This window comes from Ochotona princeps, chromosome 16 (assembly GCF_030435755.1).
Source record: "Ochotona princeps isolate mOchPri1 chromosome 16, mOchPri1.hap1, whole genome shotgun sequence".
NCBI lineage: Eukaryota > Metazoa > Chordata > Mammalia > Lagomorpha > Ochotonidae > Ochotona > Ochotona princeps.
In genome coordinates this window covers 37,690,972-37,710,389 of record NC_080847.1, presented here as the reverse complement: position 1 = coordinate 37,710,389, position 19,418 = coordinate 37,690,972, and positions in this window count along the sequence as shown.

Genomic DNA, 19,418 nt, shown 5'->3' with positions numbered 1-19,418 from the left:
GCACATTGAAGAAGATTCAGCCGAGTGGTTCTTGTGGGAGAACAACTCCACTTGGCTCACTGACTTCACACACCATCAGGCTGACAAGCAGCTCTCAAGCAAACTACGTGTTCACACACTATGCTTAATGCCGTTTGAGTGCATTGTCCTGAAGGGCAGGTTGGTGAGCATCCCACACAAACGAAGGCTCCACAGGCGGGTTTCACATGCCACCAACTCCACATTCAGAAACCACTTCAGCGCCAAAGCCCTTTTCAGCTAGCACTAAATACAAAGGCTCTAGACGCAGATGTTGCTGTAAGAGCTAATTCCATCAAGCAACACTGCATGTTGCTGAATTGGTTCTTGTGGGAGAACAACTCCATTTGGCTCACTGACTTCACACACCATCAGGCTGACATTCAGCTCTCAAGCAAACTATGTGTTCACACACTATGCTTAATGCCGTTTGAGTGCATTGTCCTGAAGGGCAGTTTGGAGAGCATCCCACACAAACAAAGCTCCACAGGTGGGTTTCACATGCCACCAACTCCACATTCAGAAACCACTTCAGCGCCAAAGAACTTTTCAGCTAGCCCTCAATACAAAGGCTCTAGATGCAGATGTTGCTGTAAGAGCTAATTCCATCAAGCAACACTGCATGTTGCTGAATTGCATATTGAAGAAGAATCAGCCGAGTGGTTCTTGTGGGAGAACAACTCCATTTGGCTCACTGACTTCACACACCATCAGGCTGACAGGCAGCTCTCAAGCAAACTACGTGTTCACACACTATGCTTAATGCCGTTTGAGTGCATTGTCCTGAAGAGCAGGTTGGTGAGCATCCCACACAAACGAAGGCTGCACAGGCGGGTTTCACATGCCACCAACTCCACATTCAGAAACCACTTCAGCGCCAAAGCCCTTTTCAGCTAGCCCTCAATACAAAGGCTCTAGACGCAGATGTTGCTGTAAGAGCTAATTCCATGAAAAAACACTGCATGTTGCTGAAATGCATATTGCAGAAGATTCAGCCAAGTGGTTCTTGTGGGAGAACAACTCCATTTGGCTAACTGACTTCATACACCATCAGGCTGACAGGCAGCTCTCAAGCAAACTACGTGTTCACACACTATGCTTAATGCTGTTTGAGTGCATTGTCCTGAAGGGCAGGTTGGTGAGCATCCCACACAAACGAAGGCTCCACAGGCGGGTTTCACATGCCACCAACTCCACATTCAGAAACCACTTCAGCGCCAAAGCCCTTTTCAGCTAGCCCTAAATACAAAGGCTCTAGACGCAGATGTTGCTGTAAGAGCTAATTCCATCAAAAAACACTGCATGTTGCTGAATTGCATATTGAAGAAGAATCAGCCGAGTGGTTCTTGTGGGAGAACAACTCCATTTGGCTCACTGACTTCATACACCATCAGGCTGACAGGCAGCTCTCAAGCAAACTACGTGTTCACACACTATGCTTAATGCCGTTTGAGTGCATTGTCCTGAAGGGCAGGTTGGTGAGCATCCCAACAAACGAAGGCTCCACAGGCGGGTTTCACATGCCACCAACTTCACATTCAGAAACCACTTCAGCGCCAAAGCCCTTTTCAGCTAGCCCTCAACACAAAGGCTCTAGACGCAGATGTTGCTGTAAGAGCTAATTCCATCAAGCAACACTGCATGTTGCTGAATTGCATATTGAAGAAGAATCATCCGAGTGGTTCTTGTGGGAGAACAACTCCATTTGGCTCACTGACTTCACACACCATCAGGCTGACAGGCAGCTCTCAAACAAACTACGTGTTCACACACTATGCTTAATGTGGTTTGAGTGCATTGTCCTAAAGGGCAGGTTCGTGAGCATCCCACACAAACGAAGGCTCCACAGGTGGGTTTCACATGCCACCAACTCCACATTCAGAAACCACTTCAGCGCCAAAGCCCTTTTCAGCTAGCCCTCAATACAAAGGCTCTAGACGCAGATGTTGCTGTAAGAGCTAATTCCATCAAGCAACACTGCATGTTGCTGAACTGCATATTGAAGAAGAATCAGCCGAGTGGTTCTTGTGGGAGAACAACTCCATTTGGCTCACTGACTTCACACACCATCAGGCTGACAGGCAGCTCTCAAGCAAACTACGTGTTCACACACTATGCTTAATGCCGTTTGAGTGCATTGTCCTGAAGGGCAGGTTGGTGAGCATCCCAACAAACGAAGGCTCCACAGGCGGGTTTCACATGCCACCAACTCCACATTCAGAAACCACTTCAGCGCCAAAGCCCTTTTCAGCTAGCCCTCAATACAAAGGCTCTAGACGCAGATGTTGCTGTAAGAGCTAATTCCATCAAGCAACACTGCATGTTGCTGAATTGCACATTGAAGAAGATTCAGCCGAGTGGTTCTTGTGGGAGAACAACTCCACTTGGCTCACTGACTTCACACACCATCAGGCTGACAAGCAGCTCTCAAGCAAACTACGTGTTCACACACTATGCTTAATGCCGTTTGAGTGCATTGTCCTGAAGGGCAGGTTGCTGAGCATCCCACACAAACGAAGGCTCCACAGGCGGGTTTCACATGCCACCAACTGCACATTCAGAAACCACTTCAGCGCCAAAGCCCTTTTCAGCTAGCACTAAATACAAAGGCTCTAGACGCAGATGTTGCTGTAAGAGCTAATTCCATCAAGCAACACTGCATGTTGCTGAATTGCATGTTGAAGAAGAATCAGCCGAGTGGTTCTTGTGGGAGAACAACTCCATTTGGCTCACTGACTTCACACACCAGCAGGCTGACAGGCAGCTCTCAAGCAAACTACGTGTTCACACACTATGCTTAATGCCGTTTGAGTGCATTGTCCTGAAGGGCAGGTTGCTGAGCATCCCACACAAACGAAGGCTCCACAGGCGGGTTTCACATGCCACCAACTCCACATTCAGAAACCACTTCAGCGCCAAAGCCCTTTTCAGCTAGCCCTAAATACAAAGGCTCTAGACACAGATGTTGCTGTAAGAGCTAATTCCATCAAGCAACACTGCATGTTGCTGAACTGCATATCGAAGAAGAATCAGCCGAGTGGTTCTTGTGGGAGAACAACTCCATTTGGCTCACTGACTTCACACACCATCAGGCTGACAGGCAGCTCTCAAGCAAACTACGTGTTCACACACTATGCTTAATGCCGTTTGAGTGCATTGTCCTGAAGGGCAGGTTGGTGAGCATCCCACACAAACGAAGGCTCCACAGACGGGTTTCACATGCCACCAACTCCACATTCAGAAACCACTTCAGCGCCAAAGCCCTTTTCAGCTAGCCCTCAATACAAAGGCTCTAGACGCAGATGTTGCTGTAAGAGCTAATTCCATCAAGCAACACTGCATGTTGCTGAATTGCATATTGAAGAAGAATCACCCGAGTGGTTCTTGTGGGAGAACAACTCCATTTGGCTCACTGACTTCACACACCATCAGGCTGACAGCAGATCTCAAGCAAACTACGTGTTCACACACTATGCTTAATGCTGTTTGAGTGCATTGTCCTGAAAGGCAGGTTGGTGAGCATCCCACACAAACGAAGACTGCACAGGCGGGTTTCACATGCCACCAACTCCACATACAGAACCCACTTCAGCGCCAAAGCCCTTTCAGCTAGCCCTCAATACAAAGGCTCTAGACGCAGATGTTTCTGTAAGAGCTAATTCCATCAAGCAACACTGCATGTTGCTGAATTGCATATTGAAGAAGAATCAGCCGAGTGGTTCTAGTGGGAGAACAACTCCATTTGGCTCACTGACTTCATACACCATCAGGCTGACAGGCAGCTCTCAAGCAAACTACGTGTTCACACACTATGCTTAATGCCGTTTGAGTGCATTGTCCTGAAGGGCAGGTTGGTGAGCATTCCACACAAACGAAGGCTCCACAGGTGGGTTTCACATGCCTCCAAGTCCACATTCAGAAACCACTTCAGCGCCAAAGACCTTTTCAGCTAGCCCTAAATACAAAGGCTCTAGACGCAGATGTTGCTGTAAGAGCTAATTCCATCAAGCAACACTGCATGTTGCTGAATTGGTTCTTGTGGGAGAACAACTCCATTTGGCTCACTGACTTCACACACCATCAGGCTGACATTCAGCTCTCAAGCAAACTATGTGTTCACACACTATGCTTAATGCCGTTTGAGTGCATTGTCCTGAAGGGCAGTTTGGAGAGCATCCCACACAAACAAAGCTCCACAGGTGGGTTTCACATGCCACCAACTCCACATTCAGAAACCACTTCAGCGCCAAAGAACTTTTCAGCTAGCCCTCAATACAAAGGCTCTAGATGCAGATGTTGCTGTAAGAGCTAATTCCATCAAGCAACACTGCATGTTGCTGAATTGCATATTGAAGAAGAATCAGCCGAGTGGTTCTTGTGGGAGAACAACTCCATTTGGCTCACTGACTTCACACACCATCAGGCTGACAGGCAGCTCTCAAGCAAACTACGTGTTCACACACTATGCTTAATGCCATTTGAGTGCATTGTCCTGAAGAGCAGGTTGGTGAGCATCCCACACAAACGAAGGCTGCACAGGCGGGTTTCACATGCCACCAACTCCACATTCAGAAACCACTTCAGCGCCAAAGCCCTTTTCAGCTAGCCCTCAATACAAAGGCTCTAGACGCAGATGTTGCTGTAAGAGCTAATTCCATGAAAAAACACTGCATGTTGCTGAAATGCATATTGCAGAAGATTCAGCCAAGTGGTTCTTGTGGGAGAACAACTCCATTTGGCTAACTGACTTCATACACCATCAGGCTGACAGGCAGCTCTCAAGCAAACTACGTGTTCACACACTATGCTTAATGCTGTTTGAGTGCATTGTCCTGAAGGGCAGGTTGGTGAGCATCCCACACAAACGAAGGCTCCACAGGCGGGTTTCACATGCCACCAACTCCACATTCAGAAACCACTTCAGCGCCAAAGCCCTTTTCAGCTAGCCCTAAATACAAAGGCTCTAGACGCAGATGTTGCTGTAAGAGCTAATTCCATCAAAAAACACTGCATGTTGCTGAATTGCATATTGAAGAAGAATCAGCCGAGTGGTTCTTGTGGGAGAACAACTCCATTTGGCTCACTGACTTCACACACCATCAGGCTGACAGGCAGCTCTCAAGCAAACTACGTGTTCACACACTATGCTTAATGCCGTTTGAGTGCATTGTCCTGAAGGGCAGGTTGGTGAGCATCCCAACAAACGAAGGCTCCACAGGCGGGTTTCACATGCCACCAACTCCACATTCAGAAACCACTTCAGCGCCAAAGCCCTTTTCAGCTAGCCCTCAACACAAAGGCTCTAGACGCAGATGTTGCTGTAAGAGCTAATTCCATCAAGCAACACTGCATGTTGCTGAATTGCATATTGAAGAAGAATCAGCCGAGTGGTTCTTGTGGGAGAACAACTCCATTTGGCTCACTGACTTCACACACCATCAGGCTGACAGGCAGCTCTCAAACAAACTACGTGTTCACACACTATGCTTAATGTCGTTTGAGTGCATTGTCCTAAAGGGCAGGTTCGTGAGCATCCCACACAAACGAAGGCTCCACAGGTGGGTTTCACATGCCACCAACTCCACATTCAGAAACCACTTCAGCGCCAAAGCCCTTTTCAGCTAGCCCTCAATACAAAGGCTCTAGACGCAGATGTTGCTGTAAGAGCTAATTCCATCAAGCAACACTGCATGTTGCTGAACTGCATATTGAAGAAGAATCAGCCGAGTGGTTCTTGTGGGAGAACAACTCCATTTGGCTCACTGACTTCACACACCATCAGGCTGACAGGCAGCTCTCAAGCAAACTACGTGTTCACACACTATGCTTAATGCCGTTTGAGTGCATTGTCCTGAAGGGCAGGTTGGTGAGCATCCCAACAAACGAAGGCTCCACAGGCGGGTTTCACATGCCACCAACTCCACATTCAGAAACCACTTCAGCGCCAAAGCCCTTTTCAGCTAGCCCTCAATACAAAGGCTCTAGATGCAGATGTTGCTGTAAGAGCTAATTCCATCAAGCAACACTGCATGTTTCTGAATTGCATATTGAAGAAGAATCAGCCGAGTGGTTCTTGTGGGAGAACAACTCCATTTGGCTCACTGACTTCACACACCATCAGGCTGACAGGCAGCTCTCAAGCAAACTACGTGTTCACACACTATGCTTAATGCCGTTTGAGTGCATTGTCCTGAAGGGCAGGTTGGTGAGCATCCCACACAAAGGAAGGCTCCACAGGTGGGTTTCACATGCCACCAACTCCACATTCAGAAACCACTTCAGCGCCAAAGCCGTTTTCAGCTAGCCCTCAATACAAAGGCTCTAGACGCAGATGTTGCTGTAAGAGCTAATTCCATCAAGCAACACTGCATGTTGCTGAATTGGTTCTTGTGGGAGAACAACTCCATTTGGCTCACTGACTTCACACACCATCAGGCTGACAGGCAGCTCTCAAGCAAACTACATGTTCACACACTATGCTTAATGCCGTTTGAGTGCATTGTCCTGAAGGGCAGTTTGGAGAGCATCCCACACAAACAAAGCTCCACAGGTGGGTTTCACATGCCACCAACTCCACATTCAGAAACCACTTCAGCGCCAAAGCCCTTTTCAGCTAGCCCTCAATACAAAGGCTCTAGATGCAGATGTTGCTGTAAGAGCTAATTCCATCAAGCAACACTGCATGTTGCTGAATTGCATATTGAAGAAGAATCAGCCGAGTGGTTCTTGTGGGAGAACAACTCCATTTGGCTCACTGACTTCACACACCATCAGGCTGACAGGCAGCTCTCAAGCAAACTACGTGTTCACACACTATGCTTAATGCCGTTTGAGTGCATTGTCCTGAAGGGCAGGTTGGTGAGCATCCCAACAAACGAAGGCTCCACAGGCGGGTTTCACATGCCACCAACTCCACATTCAGAAACCACTTCAGCGCCAAAGCCCTTTTCAGCTAGCCCTCAACACAAAGGCTCTAGACGCAGATGTTGCTGTAAGAGCTAATTCCATCAAGCAACACTGCATGTTGCTGAATTGCATATTGAAGAAGAATCATCCGAGTGGTTCTTGTTGGAGAACAACTCCATTTGGCTCACTGACTTCACACACCATCAGGCTGACAGGCAGCTCTCAAACAAACTACGTGTTCACACACTATGCTTAATGTCGTTTGAGTGCATTGTCCTAAAGGGCAGGTTCGTGAGCATCCCACACAAACGAAGGCTCCACAGGTGGGTTTCACATGCCACCAACTCCACATTCAGAAACCACTTCAGCGCCAAAGCCCTTTTCAGCTAGCCCTCAATACAAAGGCTCTAGACGCAGATGTTGCTGTAAGAGCTAATTCCATCAAGCAACACTGCATGTTGCTGAACTGCATATTGAAGAAGAATCAGCCGAGTGGTTCTTGTGGGAGAACAACTCCATTTGGCTCACTGACTTCACACACCATCAGGCTGACAGGCAGCTCTCAAGCAAACTACGTGTTCACACACTATGCTTAATGACGTTTGAGTGCATTGTCCTGAAGGGCAGGTTGGTGAGCATCCCAACAAACGAAGGCTCCACAGGCGGGTTTCACATGCCACCAACTCCACATTCAGAAACCACTTCAGCGCCAAAGCCCTTTTCAGCTAGCCCTCAATACAAAGGCTCTAGATGCAGATGTTGCTGTAAGAGCTAATTGCATCAAGCAACACTGCATGTTGCTGAATTGCATATTGAAGAAGAATCAGCCAAGTGGTTCTTGTGGGAGAACAACTCCATTTGGCTCACTGACTTCACACACCATCAGGCTGACAGGCAGCTCTCAAGCAAACTACGTGTTCACACACTATGCTTAATGCCGTTTGAGTGCATTGTCCTGAAGGGCAGGTTGGTGAGCATCCCACACAAACGAAGGCTCCACAGGTGGGTTTCACATGCCACCAACTCCACATTCAGAAACCACTTCAGCGCCAAAGCCGTTTTCAGCTAGCCCTAAATACAAAGGCTCTAGACGCAGATGTTGCTGTAAGAGCTAATTCCATCAAGCAACACTGCATGTTGCTGAATTGGTTCTTGTGGGAGAACAACTCCATTTGGCTCACTGACTTCACACACCATCAGGCTGACAGGCAGCTCTCAAGCAAACTACATGTTCACACACTATGCTTAATGCCGTTTGATTGCATTGTCCTGAAGGGCAGGTTGGTGAGCATCCCACACAAACGAAGGCTCCACAGGTGGGTTTCACATGCCATCAACTCCACATTCAGAAACCACTTCAGCGCCAAAGACCTTTTCAGCTAGCCCTCAATACAAAGGCTCTAGACGCAGATGTTGCTGTAAGAGCTAATTCCATCAAGCAACACTGCATGTTGCTGAATTGCATATTGAAGAAGAATCAGCCGAGTGGTTCTTGTGGGAGAACAACTCCATTTGGCTCACTGACATCACACACCATCAGGCTGACAGGCAGCTCTCAAGCAAACTACGTGTTCACACACTATGCTTAATGCCGTTTGAGTGCATTGTCCTGAAGGGCAGGTTGCTGAGCATCCCACACAAACGAAGGCTCCACAGGCGGGTTTCACATGCCACCAACTCCACATTCAGAAACCACTTCAGCGCCAAAGCCCTTTTCAGCTAGCCCTCAACACAAAGGCTCTAGACGCAGATGTTGCTGTAAGAGCTAATTCCATCAAGCAACACTGCATGTTGCTGAATTGCATATTGAAGAAGAATCAACCGAGTTGTTCTTGTGGGAGAACAACTCCATTTGGCTCACTGACTTCACACACCATCAGGCTGACAGGCAGCTCTCAAGCAAACTACGTGTTCACACACTATGCTTAATGCTGTTTGAGTGCATTGTCCTGAAGGGCAGGTTGGTGAGCATCCCAACAAACGAAGGCTCCACAGGCGGGTTTCACATGCCACCAACTCCACATTCAGAAACCACTTCAGCGCCAAAGCCCTTTTCAGCTAGCCCTCAATACAAAGGCTCTAGATGCAGATGTTGCTGTAAGAGCTAATTCCATCAAGCAACACTGCATGTTGCTGAACTGCATATTGAAGAAGAATCAGCCGAGTGGTTCTTGTGGGAGAACAACTCCATTTGGCTCACTGACTTCACACACCATCAGGCTGACAGGCAGCTCTCAAGCAAACTACGTGTTCACACACTATGCTTAATGCCGTTTGAGTGCATTGTCCTGAAGGGCAGGTTGGTGAGCATCCCACACAAACGAAGGCTCCACAGGTGGGTTTCACATGCCACCAACTCCACATTCAGAAACCACTTCAGCGCCAAAGCCGTTTTCAGCTAGCCCTAAATACAAAGGCTCTAGACGCAGATGTTGCTGTAAGAGCTAATTCCATCAAGCAACACTGCATGTTGCTGAATTGGTTCTTGTGGGAGAACAACTCCATTTGGCTCACTGACTTCACACACCATCAGGCTGACAGGCAGCTCTCAAGCAAACTACATGTTCACACACTATGCTTAATGCCGTTTGATTGCATTGTCCTGAAGGGCAGGTTGGTGAGCATCCCACACAAACGAAGGCTCCACAGGTGGGTTTCACATGCCATCAACTCCACATTCAGAAACCACTTCAGCGCCAAACACCTTTTCAGCTAGCCCTAAATACAAAGGCTCTAGACGCAGATGTTGCTGTAAGAGCTAATTCCATCAAGCAACACTGCATGTTGCTGAATTGCATATTGAAGAAGAATCAGCCAAGTGGTTCTTGTGGGAGAACAACTCCATTTGGCTCACTGACATCACACACCATCAGGCTGACAGGCAGCTCTCAAGCAAACTACGTGTTCACACACTATGCTTAATGCCGTTTGAGTGCATTGTCCTGAAGGGCAGGTTGCTGAGCATCCCAACAAACGAAGGCTCCACAGGCGGGTTTCACATGCCACCAACTCCACATTCAGAAACCACTTCAGCGCCAAAGACCTTTTCAGCTAGCCCTCAATACAAAGGCTCTAGACGCAGATGTTGCTGTAAGAGCTAATTTCGTCAAGCAACACTGCATGTTGCTGAATTGCACATTGAAGAAGAATCAACCGAGTGGTTCTTGTGGGAGAACAACTCCATTTGGCTCACTGACTTCACACACCATCAGGCTGACAGGCAGCTCTCAAGCAAACTACGTGTTCACACACTATGCTTAATGCTGTTTGAGTGCATTGTCCTGAAGGGCAGGTTGCTGAGCATCCCACACAAACGAAGGCTCCACAGGCGGGTTTCACATGCCACCAACTCCACATTCAGAAACCACTTCAGCGCCAAAGCCCTTTTCAGCTAGCCCTAAATACAAAGGCTCTAGACGCAGATGTTGCTGTAAGAGCTAATTCCATCAAGCAACACTGCATGTTGCTGAATTGGTTCTTGTGGGAGAACAACTCCATTTGGCTCACTGACTTCACACACCATCAGGCTGACAGGCAGCTCTCAAGCAAACTATGTGTTCACACACTATGCTTAATGCCGTTTGAGTGCATTGTCCTGAAGGGCAGTTTGGTGAGCATCCCACACAAACAAGGCTCCACAGGTGGGTTTCACATGCCACCAACTCCACATTCAGAAACCACTTCTCGCCAAAGCCGGTTTCAGCTAGCCCTCAATACAAAGGCTCTAGATGCAGATGTTGCTGTAAGAGCTAATTCCATCAAGCAACACTGCATGTTGCTGAATTGCATATTGAAGAAGAATCAGCCGAGTGGTTCTTGTGGGAGGACAACTCCATTTGGCTCACTGACTTCACACACCATCACGCTGACAGGCAGCTCTCAAGCAAACTACGTGTTCACACACTATGCTTAATGCCATTTGAGTGCATTGTCCTGAAGGGCAGGTTGGTGAGCATCCCACACAAACGAAGGCTCCACAGATGGGTTTCACATGCCACCAACTCCACATTCAGAAACCACTTCAGCGCCAAAGCCCTTTTCAGCTAGCCCTCAATACAAAGGCTCTAGACACAGATGTTGCTGTAAGAGCTAATTCCATCAAGCAACACTGCATGTTGCTGAATTGCATATTGAAGAAGAATCATCCGAGTGGTTCTTGTGGGAGAACAACTCCATTTGGCTCACTGACTTCACACACCATCAGGCTGACAGGCAGCTCTCAAGCAAACTACGTGTTCACACACTATGCTTAATGCCGTTTGAGTGCATTGTCCTGAAGGGCAGGTTGGTGAGCATCCCACACAAACGAAGGCTCCACAGGCGGGTTTCACATGCCACCAACTCCACATTCAGAAACCACTTCAGCGCCAAAGCCCTTTTCAGCTAGCCCTCAATACAAAGGCTCTAGATGCAGATGTTGCTGTAAGAGCTAATTCCATCAAGCAACACTGCATGTTGCTGAATTGCATATTGAAGAAGAATCAGCCGAGTGGTTCTTGTGGGAGAACAACTCCATTTGGCTCACTGACTTCACACACCATCAGGCTGACAGGCAGCTCTCAAGCAAACTACATGTTCACACACTATGCTTAATGCCGTTTGATTGCATTGTCCTGAAGGGCAGGTTGGTGAGCATCCCACACAAACGAAGGCTCCACAGGTGGGTTTCACATGCCACCAACTCCACATTCAGAAACCACTTCAGCGCCAAAGACCTTTTCAGCTAGCCCTAAATACAAAGGCTCTAGACGCAGATGTTGCTGTAAGAGCTAATTCCATCAAGCAACACTGCATGTTGCTGAATTGCATATTGAAGAAGAATCAGCCGAGTGGTTCTTGTGGGAGAACAACTCCATTTGGCTCACTGACATCACACACCATCAGGCTGACAGGCAGCTCTCAAGCAAACTACGTGTTCACACACTATGCTTAATGCCGTTTGAGTGCATTGTCCTGAAGGGCAGGTTCGTGAGCATCCCACACAAACGAAGGCTGCACAGGTGGGTTTCACATGCCACCCACTCCACATTCAGAAACCACTTCAGCGCCAAAGACCTTTTCAGCTAGCCCTCAATACAAAGGCTCTAGATGCAGATGTTGCTGTAAGAGCTAATTTCATCAAGCAACACTGCATGTTGCTGAATTGCATATTGAAGAAGAATCAACCGAGTGGTTCTTGTGGGAGAACAACTCCATTTGGCTCACTGACTTCACACACCATCAGGCTGACAGGCAGCTCTCAAGCAAACTACGTGTTCACACACTATGCTTAATGCCGTTTCAGTGCATTGTCCTGAAGGGCAGGTTGCTGAGCATACCACACAAACGAAGGCTCCACAGGCGGGTTTCACATGCCACCAACTCCACATTCAGAAACCACTTCAGCGCCAAAGCCCTTTTCAGCTAGCCCTAAATACAAAGGCTCTAGACGCAGATGTTGCTGTAAGAGCTAATTCCATCAAGCAACACTGCATGTTGCTGAATTGGTTCTTGTGGGAGAACAACTCCATTTGGCTCACTGACTTCACACACCATCAGGCTGACAGGCAGCTCTCAAGCAAACTATGTGTTCACACACTATGCTTAATGCCGTTTGAGTGCATTGTCCTGAAGGGCAGGTTGGTGAGCATCCCACACAAACGAAGGCTCCACAGGCGGGTTTCACATGCCACCAACTCCACATTCAGAAACCACTTCAGCGCCAAAGCCCTTTTCAGCTAGCCCTCAATACAAAGGCTCTAGACGCAGATGTTGCTGTAAGAGCTAATTCCATCAAGCAACACTGCATGTTGCTGAATTGCATATTGAAGAAGAATCATCCGAGTGGTTCTTGTGGGAGAACAACTCCATTTGGCTCACTGACTTCACACACCATCAGGCTGACAGGCAGCTCTCAAACAAACTACGTGTTCACACACTATGCTTAATGTCGTTTGAGTGCATTGTCCTAAAGGGCAGGTTCGTGAGCATCCCACACAAACGAAGGCTCCACAGGTGGGTTTCACATGCCACCAACTCCACATTCAGAAACCACTTCAGCGCCAAAGAAGTTTTCAGTTAGCCCGAAATACAAAGGCTCTAGACGCAGATGTTGCTGTAAGAGCTAATTCCATCAAGCAACACTGCATGTTGCTGAATTGCATATTGAAGAAGAATCAGCCGAGTGGTTCTTGTGGGAGAACAACTGCATTTGGCTCACTGACTTCACACACCATCAGGCTGACAGGCAGCTCTCAAGCAAACTACGTGTTCACACACTATGCTTAATGCCGTTTGAGTGCATTGTCCTGAAGGGCAGGTTGGTGAGCATCCCACACAAACGAAGGCTCCACAGGCGGGTTTCACATGCCACCAACTCCACATTCAGAAACCACTTCAGCGCCAAAGCCCTTTTCAGCTAGCCCTAAATACAAAGGCTCTAGACGCAGATGTTGCTGTAAGAGCTAATTCCATCAAGCAACACTGCATGTTGCTGAATTGCATATTGAAGAAGAATCAGCCGAGTGGTTCTTGTGGGAGAACAACTCCATTTGGCTCACTGACTTCACACACCATCAGGCTGACAGGCAGCTCTCAAGCAAACTACATGTTCACACACTATGCTTAATGCCGTTTGATTGCATTGTCCTGAAGGGCAGGTTGGTGAGCATCCCACACAAACGAAGGCTCCACAGGTGGGTTTCACATGCCATCAACTCCACATTCAGAAACCACTTCAGCGCCAAAGACCTTTTCAGCTAGCCCTAAATACAAAGGCTCTAGACGCAGATGTTGCTGTAAGAGCTAATTCCATCAAGCAACACTGCATGTTGCTGAATTGCATATTGAAGAAGAATCAGCCGAGTGGTTCTTGTGGGAGAACAACTCCATTTGGCTCACTGACATCACACACCATCAGGCTGACAGGCAGCTCTCAAGCAAACTACGTGTTCACACACTATGCTTAATGCCGTTTGAGTGCATTGTCCTGAAGGGCAGGTTCGTGAGCATCCCACACAAACGAAGGCTGCACAGGTGGGTTTCACATGCCACCCACTCCACATTCAGAAACCACTTCAGCGCCAAAGACCTTTTCAGCTAGCCCTCAATACAAAGGCTCTAGATGCAGATGTTGCTGTAAGAGCTAATTTCATCAAGCAACACTGCATGTTGCTGAATTGCATATTGAAGAAGAATCAACCGAGTGGTTCTTGTGGGAGAACAACTCCATTTGGCTCACTGACTTCACACACCATCAGGCTGACAGGCAGCTCTCAAGCAAACTACGTGTTCACACACTATGCTTAATGCCGTTTCAGTGCATTGTCCTGAAGGGCAGGTTGCTGAGCATACCACACAAACGAAGGCTCCACAGGCGGGTTTCACATGCCACCAACTCCACATTCAGAAACCACTTCAGCGCCAAAGCCCTTTTCAGCTAGCCCTAAATACAAAGGCTCTAGACGCAGATGTTGCTGTAAGAGCTAATTCCATCAAGCAACACTGCATGTTGCTGAATTGGTTCTTGTGGGAGAACAACTCCATTTGGCTCACTGACTTCACACACCATCAGGCTGACAGGCAGCTCTCAAGCAAACTATGTGTTCACACACTATGCTTAATGCCGTTTGAGTGCATTGTCCTGAAGGGCAGGTTGGTGAGCATCCCACACAAACGAAGGCTCCACAGGCGGGTTTCACATGCCACCAACTCCACATTCAGAAACCACTTCAGCGCCAAAGCCCTTTTCAGCTAGCCCTCAATACAAAGGCTCTAGACGCAGATGTTGCTGTAAGAGCTAATTCCATCAAGCAACACTGCATGTTGCTGAATTGCATATTGAAGAAGAATCATCCGAGTGGTTCTTGTGGGAGAACAACTCCATTTGGCTCACTGACTTCACACACCATCAGGCTGACAGGCAGCTCTCAAACAAACTACGTGTTCACACACTATGCTTAATGTCGTTTGAGTGCATTGTCCTAAAGGGCAGGTTCGTGAGCATCCCACACAAACGAAGGCTCCACAGGTGGGTTTCACATGCCACCAACTCCACATTCAGAAACCACTTCAGCGCCAAAGAAGTTTTCAGTTAGCCCGAAATACAAAGGCTCTAGACGCAGATGTTGCTGTAAGAGCTAATTCCATCAAGCAACACTGCATGTTGCTGAATTGCATATTGAAGAAGAATCAGCCGAGTGGTTCTTGTGGGAGAACAACTGCATTTGGCTCACTGACTTCACACACCATCAGGCTGACAGGCAGCTCTCAAGCAAACTACGTGTTCACACACTATGCTTAATGCCGTTTGAGTGCATTGTCCTGAAGGGCAGGTTGGTGAGCATCCCACACAAACGAAGGCTCCACAGGCGGGTTTCACATGCCACCAACTCCACATTCAGAAACCACTTCAGCGCCAAAGCCCTTTTCAGCTAGCCCTAAATACAAAGGCTCTAGACGCAGATGTTGCTGTAAGAGCTAATTCCATCAAGCAACACTGCATGTTGCTGAATTGCATATTGAAGAAGAATCAGCCGAGTGGTTCTTGTGGGAGAACAACTCCATTTGGCTCACTGACTTCACACACCATCAGGCTGACAGGCAGCTCTCCAACAAACTACGTGTTCACACACTTTGCTTCATGCCGTTTGAGTGCATTGTCCTGAAGGGCAGGTTGGTGAGCATCCCACACAAACGAAGGCTCCACAGCAGGGATTCACATGCCACCAACTCCACATTCAGAAACCACTTCAGCGCCAAAGACCTTTTCAACTAGCCCTCAATACAAAGGCTCTAGACGCAGATGTTGCTGTAAGAGCTAATTCCATCAAGCAACACTGCATGTTGCTGAATTGCATATTGAAGAAGAATCAGCCGATTGGTTCTGGCGGGAGAACAACTCCATTTGGCTCACTGACTTCACACACCATCAGGCTGACAGGCAGCTCTCAAGCAAACTACGTGTTCACACACTATGCTTAATGACGTTTGAGTGCATTGTCCTGAAGGGCAGGTTGGTGAGCATCCCACACAAACGAAGGCTCCACATGCGGGTTTCACATGCCACCAACTCCACATTCAGAAACCACTTCAGCGCCAAAGCCCTTTTCAGCTAGCCCTAAATACAAAGGCTCTAGACGCAGATGTTGCTGTAAGAGCTAATTCCATCAAGCAACACTGCATGTTGCTGAATTGCATATTGAAGAAGCATCAGCCGAGTGGTTCTTGTGGGAGAACAACTCCATTTGGCTCACTGACTTCACACACCATCAGGCTGACAGGCAGCTCTCAAGCAAACTACGTGTTCACTCACTATGCTTAATGCCGTTTGAGTGCATTGTCCTGAAGGGCAGGTTGGTGAGCATCCCAACAAACGAAGGCTCCACAGGCGGGTTTCACATGCCACCAACTCCACATTCAGAAACCACTTCAGCGCCAAAGCCATTTTCAGCTAGCCCTAAATACAAAGGCTCTAGACGCAGATGTTGCTGCAAGAGCTAATTCCATCAAGCAACACTGCATGTTGCTGAATTGCATATTGAAGAAGAATCAGCCGAGTGGTTCTTGTGGGAGAACAACTCCATTTGGCTCACTGACTTCACACACCATCAGGCTGACAGGCAGCTCTCAAGCAAACTACGTGTTCACACACTATGCTTAATGCCGTTTGAGTGCATTGTCCTGAAGGGCCAGTTGGTGAGCATCCCACACAAACGAAGGCTCCACAGGCGGTTTCACATGCCACCAACTCCACATTCAGAAACCACTTCAGCGCCAAAGCCCTTTTCAGCTAGCCCTCAATACAAAGGCTCTAGACACAGATGTTGCTGTAAGAGCTAGTTCCATCAAGCAACACTGCATATTGCTGAATTGCATATTGAAGAAGATTCAGCCGAGTGGTTCTTGTGGGAGACAACTCCATTTGGCTCACTGACTTCATACACCATCAGGCTGACAGGCAGCTCTCAAGCAAACTACGTGTTCACACACTATGCTTAATGCCGTTTGAGTGCACTGTCCTGGACGGCAGGTTGGTGAGCATCCCACACAAACAAAGGCTCCACAGGCGGGTTTCACATGCCACCAACTCCACATTCAGAAACCACTTCAGCGCCAAAGCCCTTTTCAGCTAGCCCTAAATACAAAGGCTCTAGACGCAGATGTTGCTGTAAGAGCTAATTCCATCAAGCAACACTGCATGTTGCTGAATTGCATATTGAAGAAGAATCAGCCGAGTGGTTCTTGTGGGAGAACAACTCCATTTGGCTCACTGACTTCACACACCATTAGGCTGACAGGCAGCTCTCAAGCAAACTACGTGTTCACACACTATGCTTAATGCCGTTTGAGTGCATTGTCCTGAAGGGCAGGTTGGTGAGCATCCCACACAAACGAAGGCTCCACAGGCGGGTTTCACATGCCACCAACTCCACATTCAGAAACCACTTCAGCGCCAAAGCCCTTTTCAGCTAGCCCGAAATACAAAGGCTCTAGACGCAGATGTTGCTGTAAGAGCTAATTCCATCAAGCAACACTGCATGTTGCTGAATTGCATATTGAAGAAGAATCAGCCGAGTGGTTCTTGTGGAGAACAACTCCATTTGGCTCACTGACTTCACACACCATCAGGCTGACAGGCAGCTCTCAAGCAAACTACGTGTTCACACACTATGCTTAATGCCGTTTGAGTGCATTGTCCTGAAGGGCAGGTTCGTGAGCATCCCACACAAACGAAGGCTCCACAGCAGGGTTTCACATGCCACCACCTCCACATTCAGAAACCACTTCAGCACCAAAGCCCTTTTCAGCTAGCCCTAAATACAAAGGCTCTAGACACAGATGTTGCTGTAAGAGCTAATTCCATCAAGCAACACTGCATGTTGCTGAATTGCATATTGATGAAGATTCAGCCGAGTGGTTCTTGTGGGAGAACAACTCCATTTGGCTCACTGACTTCACACACCATCAGGCTGACAGGCAGCTCTCAAGCAAACTACGTGTTCACACACTATGCTTAATGCCGTTTGAGTGCATTGTCCTGAAGGGCAGGTTCGTGAGCATCCCACACAAACGAAGGCTCCACAGGCGGGTTTCACATGCCACCAACTCCACATTCATAAACCACTTCAGCAACAAAGCCCTTTTCAGCTAGCCCTCAATACAAAGGCTCTAGACGCAGATGTTGCTGTAAGAGCTAATTCCATCAAGCAACACTGCATGTTGCTGAATTGCATATTGAAGAAGATTCAGCCGAGTGGTTCTTGTGGGAGAACAACTCCATTTGGCTCACTGACTTCACACACCATCAGGCTGACAGGCAGCTCTCAAGCAAACTACGTGTTCACACACTATGCTTAATGCCGTTTGAGTGCATTGTCCTGAAGGGCAGGTTGGTGAGCATCCCACACAAACGAAGGCTCCACAGGCGGGTTTCACATGCCACCAACTCCACATTCAGAAACCACTTCAGCGCCAAAGCCATTTTCAGCTAGCCCTAAATACAAAGGCTCTAGACGCAGATGTTGCTGTAAGAGCTAATTCCATCAAGAAACACTGCATGTTGCTGAATTGCATATTGAAGAAGAATCAGCCGAGTGGTTCTTGTGGGAGAACAACTCCATTTGGCTCACTGACTTCACACACCATCAGGCTGACAGGCAGCTCTCAAGCAAACTACGTGTTCACACACTATGCTTAATGCCGTTTGAGTGCATTGTCCTGAAGGGCCAGTTGGTGAGCATCCCACACAAACGAAGGCTCCACAGGCGGTTTCACATGCCACCAACTCCACATTCAGAAACCACTTCAGCGCCAAAGCCCTTTTCAGCTAGCCCTCAATACAAAGGATCTAGACACAGATGTTGCTGTAAGAGCTAATTCCATCAAGCAACACTGCATATTGCTGAATTGCATATTGAAGAAGATTCAGCCGAGTGGTTCTTGTGGGAGAACAACTCCATTTGGCTCACTGCCTTCACACACCATCAGGCTGACGGGCAGCTCTCAAGCAAACTACGTGTTCACACACTATGCTTAATGCCGTTTGCATTGTCCTGAAGGGCAGGTTGCTGAGCATCCCACACAAACGAAGGCTCCACAGGCGGGTTTCACATGCTACCAACTCCACATTCAGAAACCACTTCAGCGCCAAAGCCCTTTTCAGCTAGCCCGAAATACAAAGGCTCTAGACGCAGATGTTGCTGTAAGAGCTAATTCCATCAAGCAACACTGCATGTTACTGAATTGCATATTGAAGAAGAATCAGCCGAGTGGTTCTTGTGGGAGAACAACTCCATTTGGCTCACTGACTTCACACACCATCAGGCTGACAGGCAGCTCTCCAACAAACTACGTGTTCACACACTATGCTTAATGCCGTTTGAGTGCATTGTCCTGAAGGGCAGGTTCGTGAGCATCCCACACAAACGAAGGCTCCACAGGTGGGTTTCACATGCCACCAACTCCACATTCAGAAACCACTTCAGCGCCAAAGCCCTTTTCAGCTAGCCCTAAAC